Source organism: Camellia sinensis, chromosome 2 (assembly GCF_055761805.1).
Source record: "Camellia sinensis isolate YWXY chromosome 2, ASM5576180v1, whole genome shotgun sequence".
Classification (NCBI taxonomy): domain Eukaryota; kingdom Viridiplantae; phylum Streptophyta; class Magnoliopsida; order Ericales; family Theaceae; genus Camellia; species Camellia sinensis.
This window is the reverse complement of record NC_138962.1, coordinates 138,923,222-138,934,282: the sequence shown is the minus strand read 5'-3', so window position 1 is coordinate 138,934,282 and position 11,061 is coordinate 138,923,222.

Here is an 11,061-nt window from a genome sequence, read left to right as displayed (position 1 = left end):
CATGCTTTCCTTGTATTGTTGGTTGTATTGTTGTAACTTATTGTAAGCCTATATAAGGCATGGCTATGGAACTCGAAATGGTATCAAGTAATTGTAAGAGTTTCCATAGATATCCTTTGTATTGTTGGTGCAATAATAAATGTTGGGAATTTTCTGTAATTTCGTGTTGCCTTCTCTCTTACTTGTTCTAAGTCATTGTGTGAGTGTGTATTGATAATTGGCTGAGACTAAGTGCTGTAACTTAGTGCCATTGCAGGCTAAAAATTTTAATTCGAAAATTGACCCTGTAACAATTAGTATCAAAGCCAGGTTAAGCCCTAATGGTGTCTGGCATAGATGCCTTGAAGGAAAGAGTGACACAGTAGGAGAATCTCATGGGTGAACCTACTGATGAGAATCGCTCACTAATGGATCTATTGGATGCTATGGCTTCTGGGTTTCTTGCCCTTGAGACATCGACAACAGATCGGTTCAAGGATGTGATGACTGATATACTTGCCATTTCGGATGCTTGCAAGGACAAATTGCAGGAAGTTACTGACGAACTCACCCTTGTTAAGAAGGCAGTCTATGGGCATACGAATTATGGTGAGACTCCTTCGATAATCAAAGTTCCTGACCCTAAGGCTTTCGGTGGTAACCGGAGTGCCAAGGAACTTGAGAATTTTTTGTGGGACATGGATCAGTACTTTAAGGCTGCTCATGTGCAAGAAGGGGAGAAAGTTACCATCACAAGCATGTACCTTACTGGTGATGCTAAACTTTGGTGGTGTACACGTGTTGAGGATGATGCTCGACCAGAGATCTTAACATGGGAGACTCTTAAGAAAGAAATGAAAGAACAATTTCTTCCTTGCAATACATCTTGGGTTGCAAGAGATGTCTTGAAACGGTTAAAGAATTCCGGATCAGTGAGGGAATATGTGAAAGAATTCAGTTCGTTGATGCTTGACATCAAGAACATGTCTGAGGAAGATAAACTTTTCAACTTTATGTTTGGGTTACAGAATTGGGCCCAATTGGAACTTCGGAAACTCGATGTCAAAGATTTGCCTTCTGCCATGGCTGCGGCAGATGGGTTGCTTGACTACAAGTTAAGCAAGGAACCCACGTGTGAAACCAGCAAATCTAATAAAAAAGGGAAAGAGAAGACTAGAGAGAATAAGTGTGGCTTCAATAAGGGTAAAGATGGTTCCAAATACAAGCAGAAAGGGGACTCTTCTTAGAACAATGGTGGGAAATCTAACAAAGGATGTTTCATCTATGATGAACCCCATCGAGCGAAGGATTGTCCCAAGCGTGAGAAACTTAACGCTATGGTTGCTAAAGATGATAAGGTGGGATCTGACTCAAATGGCCCTACTCGAGTCAACCCCTTGCAATTGCTGAATGTAATTCGTGCTGAGAGGACCCCCTTATCCAGTTTGATGTACATATAGGTGGTGATGGATGGTATTGAAGTGTTTGCAATGGTGGACACTAATGCCATCCAGAACTTTGTGTCTGAAAGGGTAGTGCAGTCCTAAAATTGAAAATTGTCCAGAATCCAAGCAAAATTAAGACCGTGAATCCTGCAGCCCAACCGGTGCATGGGATGGCTCGGGATGTGAATGTAATAGTGGGTGAATGGACTGGACAACTTAACTTCATGGCAGTCCCATTAGATGACTTTGATGTTATTCTTGGGAACAATTTATTTGTGGCTGCAAAAGTGGCATTGTGGGTTGTTGATTTCAGATGAGAATCAATCTTGTTTTGTATCGGGCTCTACTCGACCAGACAAGAAAAATGGGGCAAAGAAGAAGGATAAGATGTTGTCGGCCGTGCAAGTGCTTAATGGGCTAAGGAAGGGAAAGGAAACATTCCTTGCAGCATTGATTGAAATGAAGGCTGACCTTACTATGAAAGTGCCGGATGCAGTGGTTGATGTCTTGGCGAAGCTCATTGATGTAATGCCTCCAGAGTTGTCTAAATCTCTCCCTCCTCGGCGTGCCACTGATCACAAAAATCGAATTGATGCCTAGTGCACAGACTCCTGCCAAGGCACCCTACCAAATGTCGCCGTTGGAACTTGCTAAACTAAGGAAGCAATTGTCGGAGTTATTGGAAGCCAGTTTAGTCTAGCCCTCCAAAGCCCCATATGGTGCCCCAGTGTTGTTCCAAAAGAAGCAAGATGGATAGTTGTGGATGTGCGTGGATTATCGAGCCCTAAATAAGGTGACTATAAAAAATAAGTACCCTGTCCCTTTGGTGGCTGATCTGTTTGACCATCTTAACAAGGCCACTTTCTTCACAAAGTTGGACCTTCGCTGGGGGTATTGGCAAGTTTGGGTTGCAGAAGGAGACGAGGCAAAGACCACTTGTGTAACTAGATATGGTTCTTTTGAATTTTTAGTTATGCCTTTTGGCCTTACTAATGCTCCTGCGACGTTTTGTAATTTAATGAATGATGTCTTTAATGATTATGTTGATTGGTTTGTAGTTGTTTACTTGGATGATATTGTAATTTATAGTGAAACATTACAAGACCATTTGACCCATCTCAGAAAGGCATTCTTCCGACTGCGGGAAAATAAACTCTATGTAAAGAGGGAGAAGTGCGAGTTTGCTCAAAAAGAAATTAAGTTTCGTGGGCATATTATTTGCCAAGGCTATGTCAAAATGGATGGAAAGAGGTGCAGGCTATTATGGAATGGTCTCTACCCACCAATGTTGCGGAGTTGCGATCCTTCTTGGTTTTGGCAAATTACTATAGGATGTTTATCGAGGGATATTCAAAGAAGGCTGCTCCCCTCACTGATTTGCTGAAGAAAGATCACAAATGGCATTGGTCCGTTAATTGTCAAGAGCTCTTTGACAAATTGAAAGGTGCGGTGGCAAGTGAACTAGTCTTGCGACTGCCTAATTTTCAGTTGCCTTTCGAAGTACACACGGATGCCTCAGACAAAGTGCTTGGAGGGGTATTGGTGCAAGAGGGACACCCTGTGGCCTTTGAAAACATATTGAATGTTGCTGAGAAGAATTATTCGGCCCATGAGAAAGAGATGACGGCGGTGGTGCATTGCCTTCTCACCTAGAGGGTTTATCTATTGGGGACTAGATTTTTGGTTCTTATTGATAATGTGGCCAATACATTCTTCAAAACTCAGAAAAAGTTGTCTCCAAGGTAGGCCCGTTGGCAAGAATTCCTTAAAGAATATGATTTTGAGTGGCGACACAAACCTGGACGACAAAATCTAGTCGCTGATGCCTTAAGCTGGAAGGAGATAGTTGAATATGTGGCTGCTATTTCTAACATTGAATCACAATTGCTTGAAAGGATCAATGATAGTGCTGCAATTGACTCAGAGTATCAATGGTTGGTGCAGCAAGTGAGTGATAGTATTGTTCGTAGGTATTGCCTTGAAGATGGTCATTTCCATGGCAAAGGAGATAGGCTATATGTCCCTAGTGTTGGGGGACTGAGAATGGAACTTCTTAGAGAAACGCATGATCCGCAGTGGGCTGGTCATCCGGGATAACAAATCATTATGGCACTCTTGTCTCATTCATATGTTTGGCCGAAAATGGAAGAGGACGTGGAGGCCTATGTCAAAACTTGCATGGTGTGCCAATTGGACAAGACCGAAAGAAAGAAGGCGGCTGGGTTGTTGCAACCATTTCCGATCCCTAAGAAGCCTTGGGTTTTAGTGTCCATGGACTTCATCTCTGGGTTTCCTAAAATTAATGGGATGCGTTCCATCATGGTAATTGTTGACCGCTTTTCTAAGTATGCTATCTTTATCCCTACTCCTCATGCTTGTCCTGCTGACATTATTGTTGATATATTTTATAAGTATGTTGTAAAATACTTTGGCTTGCCTGAGGACATAATTAGTGACAAGGATAACTGGTTTATGGGAAGGTTTTGGACTGTGCTCCTTAATTTGTTAGGTTCAGAATTAAAGTTCTCCACAACAAATCACCCTCAGACAGATGGCCGGACCGAGAGGATGAATGGGTTGCTTGAGGAGTATCTCCGACATTATGTGACCGCAAGTCAAAAGAATTGGGTCGAATTGTTGGATAGTGCACAATTTTGTTACAATTTGCATAGATCATCTGCAACCAGGATGAGTCCGTTCGAATTGGCCACGGGGCAGCAACCCCTAACTCCTCACGAAGTGGCTAAAACAGGCTCTGGTGGTAGATGTCCAGCAACATACTGCTTTGCAAGGGTTAAACAAGAGTTGCTGGAGGAAACACAAGATAGTTTGGCTAAACCAAGCAAACGAATGAAGAAGTATACTGACAAAGGGAGGAGACCCTTAATGTTCAAAGTGGGAGACAAAATGCTACTAAAGCTTACTCCTCAAATTTGGAAGAAGATAAGCAATAAGACCGTGCACCATGGCTTAATTCCGAAATACGATGGCCCCTTTGAAATCTTAAAACGTGTGGGGAATGTTGCATACAGGCTAGTATTGCCTGATCGGTTAAAAATCCACTCAACTTTCCATGTTAGCTTTTCAAAACCTTTTCATGAGGATCAAACTAACTTGACAAGGAAGCAGGCTCGGAGGGCACCTCCAGTGATCAAAAAGCAGTTTGACGGGGAGGTAGAACAGACTCTTGATCTCAAGACCGAGGGCCAAAGCAAAAAGAATTGAAGGACCCATTACTTAGTGAAGTGGAAGGGTTCCCCAGAATCTTATGCAAGTTGGGAAAAAGATGTAACATTATGGCAGTTCGAAAAACAAGTCAAAGAGTACTTAAAGACCCTACCAACGAGGACATTGGCTTCTTCTGGTGGGAGTGGTTTGTTAGCACCTTCTACTTGAAGGTTGCATGGTTGGCATTGGCAACATCTTGCGCCCATGTCCAACCAAGGCCACGGCATGATGGTGGCATGCCAAGACAGCAAGGTGAAAAGATGACAAAGTACTGGGGTAGTAGCACACAACCCTTAGCCAAAGTATGGACAGCATTTGCACAGATGCAAAGCGTTAATATGACCTAAATGTGGGCTGCAACATACTTGAGGGTTGAAGACAATCAGTGGGCAAGATTTGGTTTGGTGGGCAAGACTTGGTCTGGTGGCCAAGACAACCAAATTCGTGGCTGGCTTAATGAGGCAGACAACATGGCGGTTATCAACAGTTATGCTTGTCTGTTGACAGCAGTTACTTTTGTTGTGGCAAAGACAAGGCAAGCCTAGAAATCAGGAACTAAGGCTGGAAGAAGGAGCAGTTATTAGCAGTTAGCTCCAGATTTGTTCCTAAGTCCCTAGGCAGTTAGGGATGTAAACTGCCATGCCACTTGGCATGCTGTCCTTGTATTGTTGGTTGTATTGTTGTAACTGATTGTAAGCATAATAAGGCATGGCCATGGAACTCGAAATGGTATCAAGTAATTGTAAGAGTTTCCATGGGTATTCCTTTGTATTGTTGGTGCAATAATAAAGGTTGGGAATTTCTTGTAATTTTGTGTTGCCTTCTCTCTTACTTGTTCTAACTCATTGTGTGACTGTGTATTGATAATTGGCTGAGACTAGTGCTATAACTTAATGCCATTGTAAGCTGAAAATTTTAATTAGAAAATTGACCCTGTAACACTTGCTAATGTGAAATATGTCATGTTCATGTTCTTGTTATTTAGGTTATTCATTAAGGGTAATTTAGTTTTTTATTTGTAATTAGGCTTTTAGGGTTGCATGAAGGGTAGTTTAGTCCTATTATCTGTAATTAGGTTTTAGGGTTTCGTTAAGGGCAGTTTAGTCCTATTATATGTAATTAGGCTTTTAGGGTTTTGGTTGTTTTCCTATTTATATTGTACTTCATTTTTTGCTATTATTGTGGTTTCTCACATGTTGCATAAATATGAGAAATCACTGTTTAGTCCATAAGTGCTTGTTGCATAAATTTGCTCTGCATTTATCGGCTCTTACAAATTCACACTCTGGGTTTGGCTCATTTGATTAGCTTATGGACAAACAAGATATGTGAGAAATCACACCATTTTGTTTCTTATCCAAAAAAAAAAAAAGAGTAAATTAATCATTCCTTTTCTTTTCTCACATAGGTGAAAAACCACAATTTTTTTCTTGTTCTTTTCTCACATAGTTTTCCAAATGAACTGTAACATACTACTTGTTTAAAACAAAAATTAGACCTTTAGTCAAGTTCAAGAACTGACTATAATTTATATTTCTTGAAGACCATATTATTTACAAATAAGATCAATAGTACACAACTCTCGTTAAGTAAATAGCTTTATCAACAACGCTAATGATTAAACCTTAAAGAGCCTTCTAAGCATATTTATAATAATCAATAGCGACCAAGAGCAGCATGTGTAAAAAATGAAATATAAAACCCTTGACATAACTTAGAATCATAAATAGAAAAGTCAAGAGTGTTTGATAGGTTTAAAAATGCTTCCAATCTATCTCAGCCCCTTATCTTTTTATGTAGGCTAGACTTATGGCCATGCTATGCTAAAAGTACAAATGGCATACGTTACATCATTAATCAATACGCAGGTAAAATCAGACATTGCTATAATAAATAGATAAAGGGAAATTTTGAATGGTATATAATGAAGAAATGCAAATATAGACCAAATAAGGCGGATATGTACTAACCTAGCAGCTTCCTCAGTGAAATACTTGTTTGGTTGCTTTTGACGAAGAGTGTAAAGATTACCTCCATTGCAGAATTCCATGACCAAGCAATAAAACTTTTCAGTCTCAAAATATGAATATAAAGTAGGTAGAAATGGGTGGTCAAGAAGACCAAGGATCTCCTTTTCTGTTTAAGCTCGAAGAAGCTTATTTCTGCTTGCAAGAGACCCCTTGTCCATGACTTTCATGGCAAAGTAGGTGTTGGTTCCTCTGAGCTCAACAAGATAGACACTTCCTATGTCTCCATATCCGAGCCGCTTCAAGAGCCTAAAGTGGCTAAGACCAAGAGGGGAATCTTTGGAAGAAGCCAAGTTAATGGCATCCCATCGACCATCACCACCGGTATGGGGCTTAAGGGTTGCACTGGAGCTCTCTAAGCTGTTACTACTGCCGCCATTGTTGCTTCCTCGGCCGAAATTGGCAACTAGTTGACTACCCTTAGCATCACTTGCCTTCACATTTTCTGGTGTTGCTGCTGCTATCCCTGTTGATGTTGCTTTTACGAGTTCAGAATTTGCAAATGTCTTTGGACTTGGCAATGGCCATGGATTAGTAACAGAATTGCCAGCCTTTGCAACTAGGTCCGCTTTGGAAATTGGATAATCTGCAATGTGCATATTTGGACTTGGTAATGGGCATGGATTATTATCTGAATTGGCATAAGTTTTGGAAATTGGATCCATCTATTTAGGTCGGGATGGAAAATTATGAGGTAAATTGACACTATTTTGTGTTATTTGTTACACTTTTTTTGTATCATCCGGTTAGTTAGAGGTTGAACTGGTAGTACTATCGGCAACCAGATACATTTCTGTAGGTTCACTTGGTCCTGATGATGACATGCAGCTCATCTGCATTAAAAGATAAAGCATACAAAATTTTTGTTTCATTTTACCTTGTCAATCATCAATCATAGTAGTAACAACACTAGAAAATTATATGGTGGAAAATGTAATTACTGTCACCTAAAATATGACCCATAGGTTAATCTTGGTGATTAAATGGCTTGGACTTTGAATCAACCTGGTTCTATTTTGTCACCCGACACAGTAATTGTTTTTTAAAGCAAACGAAAAAAGAAAAGAAAAAAACACTAATTCACAGCAATAGAAAGCCTTCAACATCCTCAGCTGATCTGAAAATATAACAACTCCCGATTTAAAGTTTGATAGATAAATATTTATTTATTGACAGTGCTCGTGACGGAAATCATAAAGATGGTTGTGCCAAAGTGCAGGTGTAACTGGAGACAAGTGGAGGTGAAGTGGAGCCAGATAAATGTTGAATGTAGGGTATTTTGTCTCGGCAATGGAGAAGACTGATGATTAGTGACATTGCCACCAGTAAATGTTGCAAGAATATTCAATTAAAAGGAGGCTCAAATTAGAGAACTTGTAACTTTCAAAGTTTCTGAATGTTAGGATGCAATCACTCTTGTCCAAACAAAAAGGAAAGGAAGAAAAAAAATTCAAAATCCACATCATCAATTGCCATGAAAGAACTGGACCTAAGATGTGGAAGAATGGGACCTAAGTTGCTCATTGGCACTTTTAAGTACACTTGAAGAATAAGAGGAAGAAGCAAAATCTACCTATGACCAGCCTATCAACTGATAGGTCCCATAATTCCAAGCTTGTTTAACAAGCTTCTCATTACATTCTTCTATATAAGGAGAGACCCTTCCTCTCTAACAGAGATTCAGAAAAATTTGGAGAAGTGGTATCTCTCTATATATATATATATTTCTCACTCTCTATATCATATTGAATAGTGCTCTAAAGTCCATTTTTCTTGCATTTTTGCACTACAACACAGTGACACACCACTATCTTAAAGCTGAGGTTCTTAGGAGTGTGACTTGAGCTCTAAATGTTGGTTTTTGGCCTCAAAGCTTGCTGGTTTCGAAGTTGAGCTTCAAGAGTGAGCATATTGCATAGGGCCGGAAAATACACTTTTCTCATACTTAAGTTTGAAAGTAGGCCATCGGGGGGTCAAAATCACGTAACAGTCGCAAGAAGGGCCGGGAACACCTCAAACACCTCGGGAGTGACCAACGCGAGTTGTGAAAACTTACGGGACTAGCACGGGACTCCCGGTTTGAAAACTAAGTTGGAAAGAGACACTTTTTCCGCACTTAAGCTTGGAAATAGGACACTGGGGAGGGGGGCCAAAACCGTGTAACAGTCACGAGAAGGAACGAGAAATGCCCCAAACACCTCGGGAGGGTCCAACGCAGGTTGCAGAGACTTACGGAGCTAGCACGGGACTCTCGGTTTGATAACTAAATCAAAAAATGCACTTTTTTCACACTTAAACTCGAAAATAAGCCGTCGGGGGCCAAAATCGTGTAACAGTCACGAGAAGGCCTAGGGAACATGTCAAACGCTCTAGGAGGGACCAATGTTAGTTGTGAAAACTTACGGAACTAGCACGGGACTCCCGGTTTGAAAACTAAGTCCGAAACGGCACTTTTCTCGAACCTAAGCTTGAAAATAGTCCATCGGGGGGCCAAAATCGTGTGACGGTCAAGAGAAGGCCTGGTGAACACCTCAAACACCTAGGGAGGAACCAACGTGAGTCATGGAAACTCACGGAACTCGAATGAGACTCCCGGTTTGAAAACTAAGTCAAAAAATACACTTCCTAAACACTTAAATTTGAAAATAGGCCATCAGGGGCAAAAAAATCCTGTAACAGCCCTGAGAAGACCCGTGGAACACCTCCAACACCTTGAGAAAAACCAATGTAAGTTGTGGAAACTTACGAAACTAGCGCGGGACTTCCGATTTGGAAACTAGGTCGGAAAAGATACTTTTTTCACACTTAAGCTTGAAAATAGGGCTCGGCAGGCCAGAAATCGTGCAACAATCACGAGAAGGCCCGGGGAACACCTCGAACATCTCAGGAGGGACCAATTTGAGTTGTGAAAACTTAACGAACCGGCACGGGACTCCCGATTTCAAAACTAGGCCGGAAAATACACTTTTATAATGATTAAGCTTGGAAGTAGGCCAACCGGGGGGGGCCAAAATCATCTAACAGTCGCAAGAAGGGCCGGGAACACCTCAAACACCTCGGGAGTGACCAACGCGAGTTGTGAAAACTTACGAAACTAACACGGGACTCCCGGTTTGAAAACTAAGTTGTAAAGAGACACTTTTTCCGCACTTAAGCTTGGAAATAGGATACCGGAGGGGGGGCCAAAACCGTGTAACAGTCACGAGAAGGATCGGGAAATGCCCTAAACACCTCAGGAGGGTCCAAGGCAGGTTGCGGAGACTTACGAAGCGAGCACGGGACTCTCGGTTTGAGAACTAAATCAAAAAATGCACTTTTTTCACACTTAAGCTCGAAAATAAGCCGTGGGCGGCCAAAATCGTGTAACAGTCATGAGAAGGCCCGGGAAACACGTCAAACACCCCGAGAGGGTCCAATGTAAGTTGTGAAAACTTATGGAACTAGCACGGGACTCCCGGTTTGAAAACTAAGTTCGAAACGGCACTTTTCTCGCACTTAAGCTTGAAAATAGTCCATCGGAGGGCCAAAATCGTGTGACGGTCAAGAGAAGGTCTGGGGAACACCTCAAACACCTAGGGAGGGACCAACGTGAGTCGTGGAAACTCACAGAACTCGCATGGGACTCCCGGTATGAAAACTAAGTCAAAAAATGCACTTCATAAACACTTAAGTTTGACAATAGGCCATCGGAGGCCAAAAAATCCTGTAACAGTCCCGAGAAGGCCTGTGGAACACCTACAACACCTCGGGAAAAACCAATGTAAGTTGTGAAAACTTACGAAACTAGCGCGGGACTTCCAGTTTGGAAACTAGGTCCGAAAAGGTACTTTTTCCACACTTGAGCTTGAAAATAGGGCTCGGCGGGCCGAAAATCGTGTAACAATCACGAGAAGGCTTGGGGAACACCTCGAACATCTCAGGAGGGACCAATTTGAGTTGTGAAAACTTAACGAACAGGCACGGGACTCCCGATTTCAAAACTAGGCCGGAAAATACACTTTTCTAATGCTTAAGCTTGGAAGTAGGCCATCGGGTGGGGGGCCAAAATCATGTAACAGTCGCAAGAAGGTCCGGGAACACCTCAAACACCTCGGGAGTGACCAACGTGATTTGTGAAAACTTACGAAACTAGCACGGGACTCCTAGTTCGAAAACTAAGTTGGAAAGAGAAACTTTTTCCGCACTTAAGCTTGGAAATAGGACACTAGGGGGGGCCAAAACCGTGTAACAGTCACGAGAACGACTGAGAAATGCCCCAAACACCTCGGGAGGGTCCAACGCAGGTTGCGGAGACTTACGGAGCTAGCACGGGACTCTCAGCTTGAGAACTAAATCAAAAAATGCATTTTTTTTACACTTTAGCTCGAAAATAAGCCGTCGGG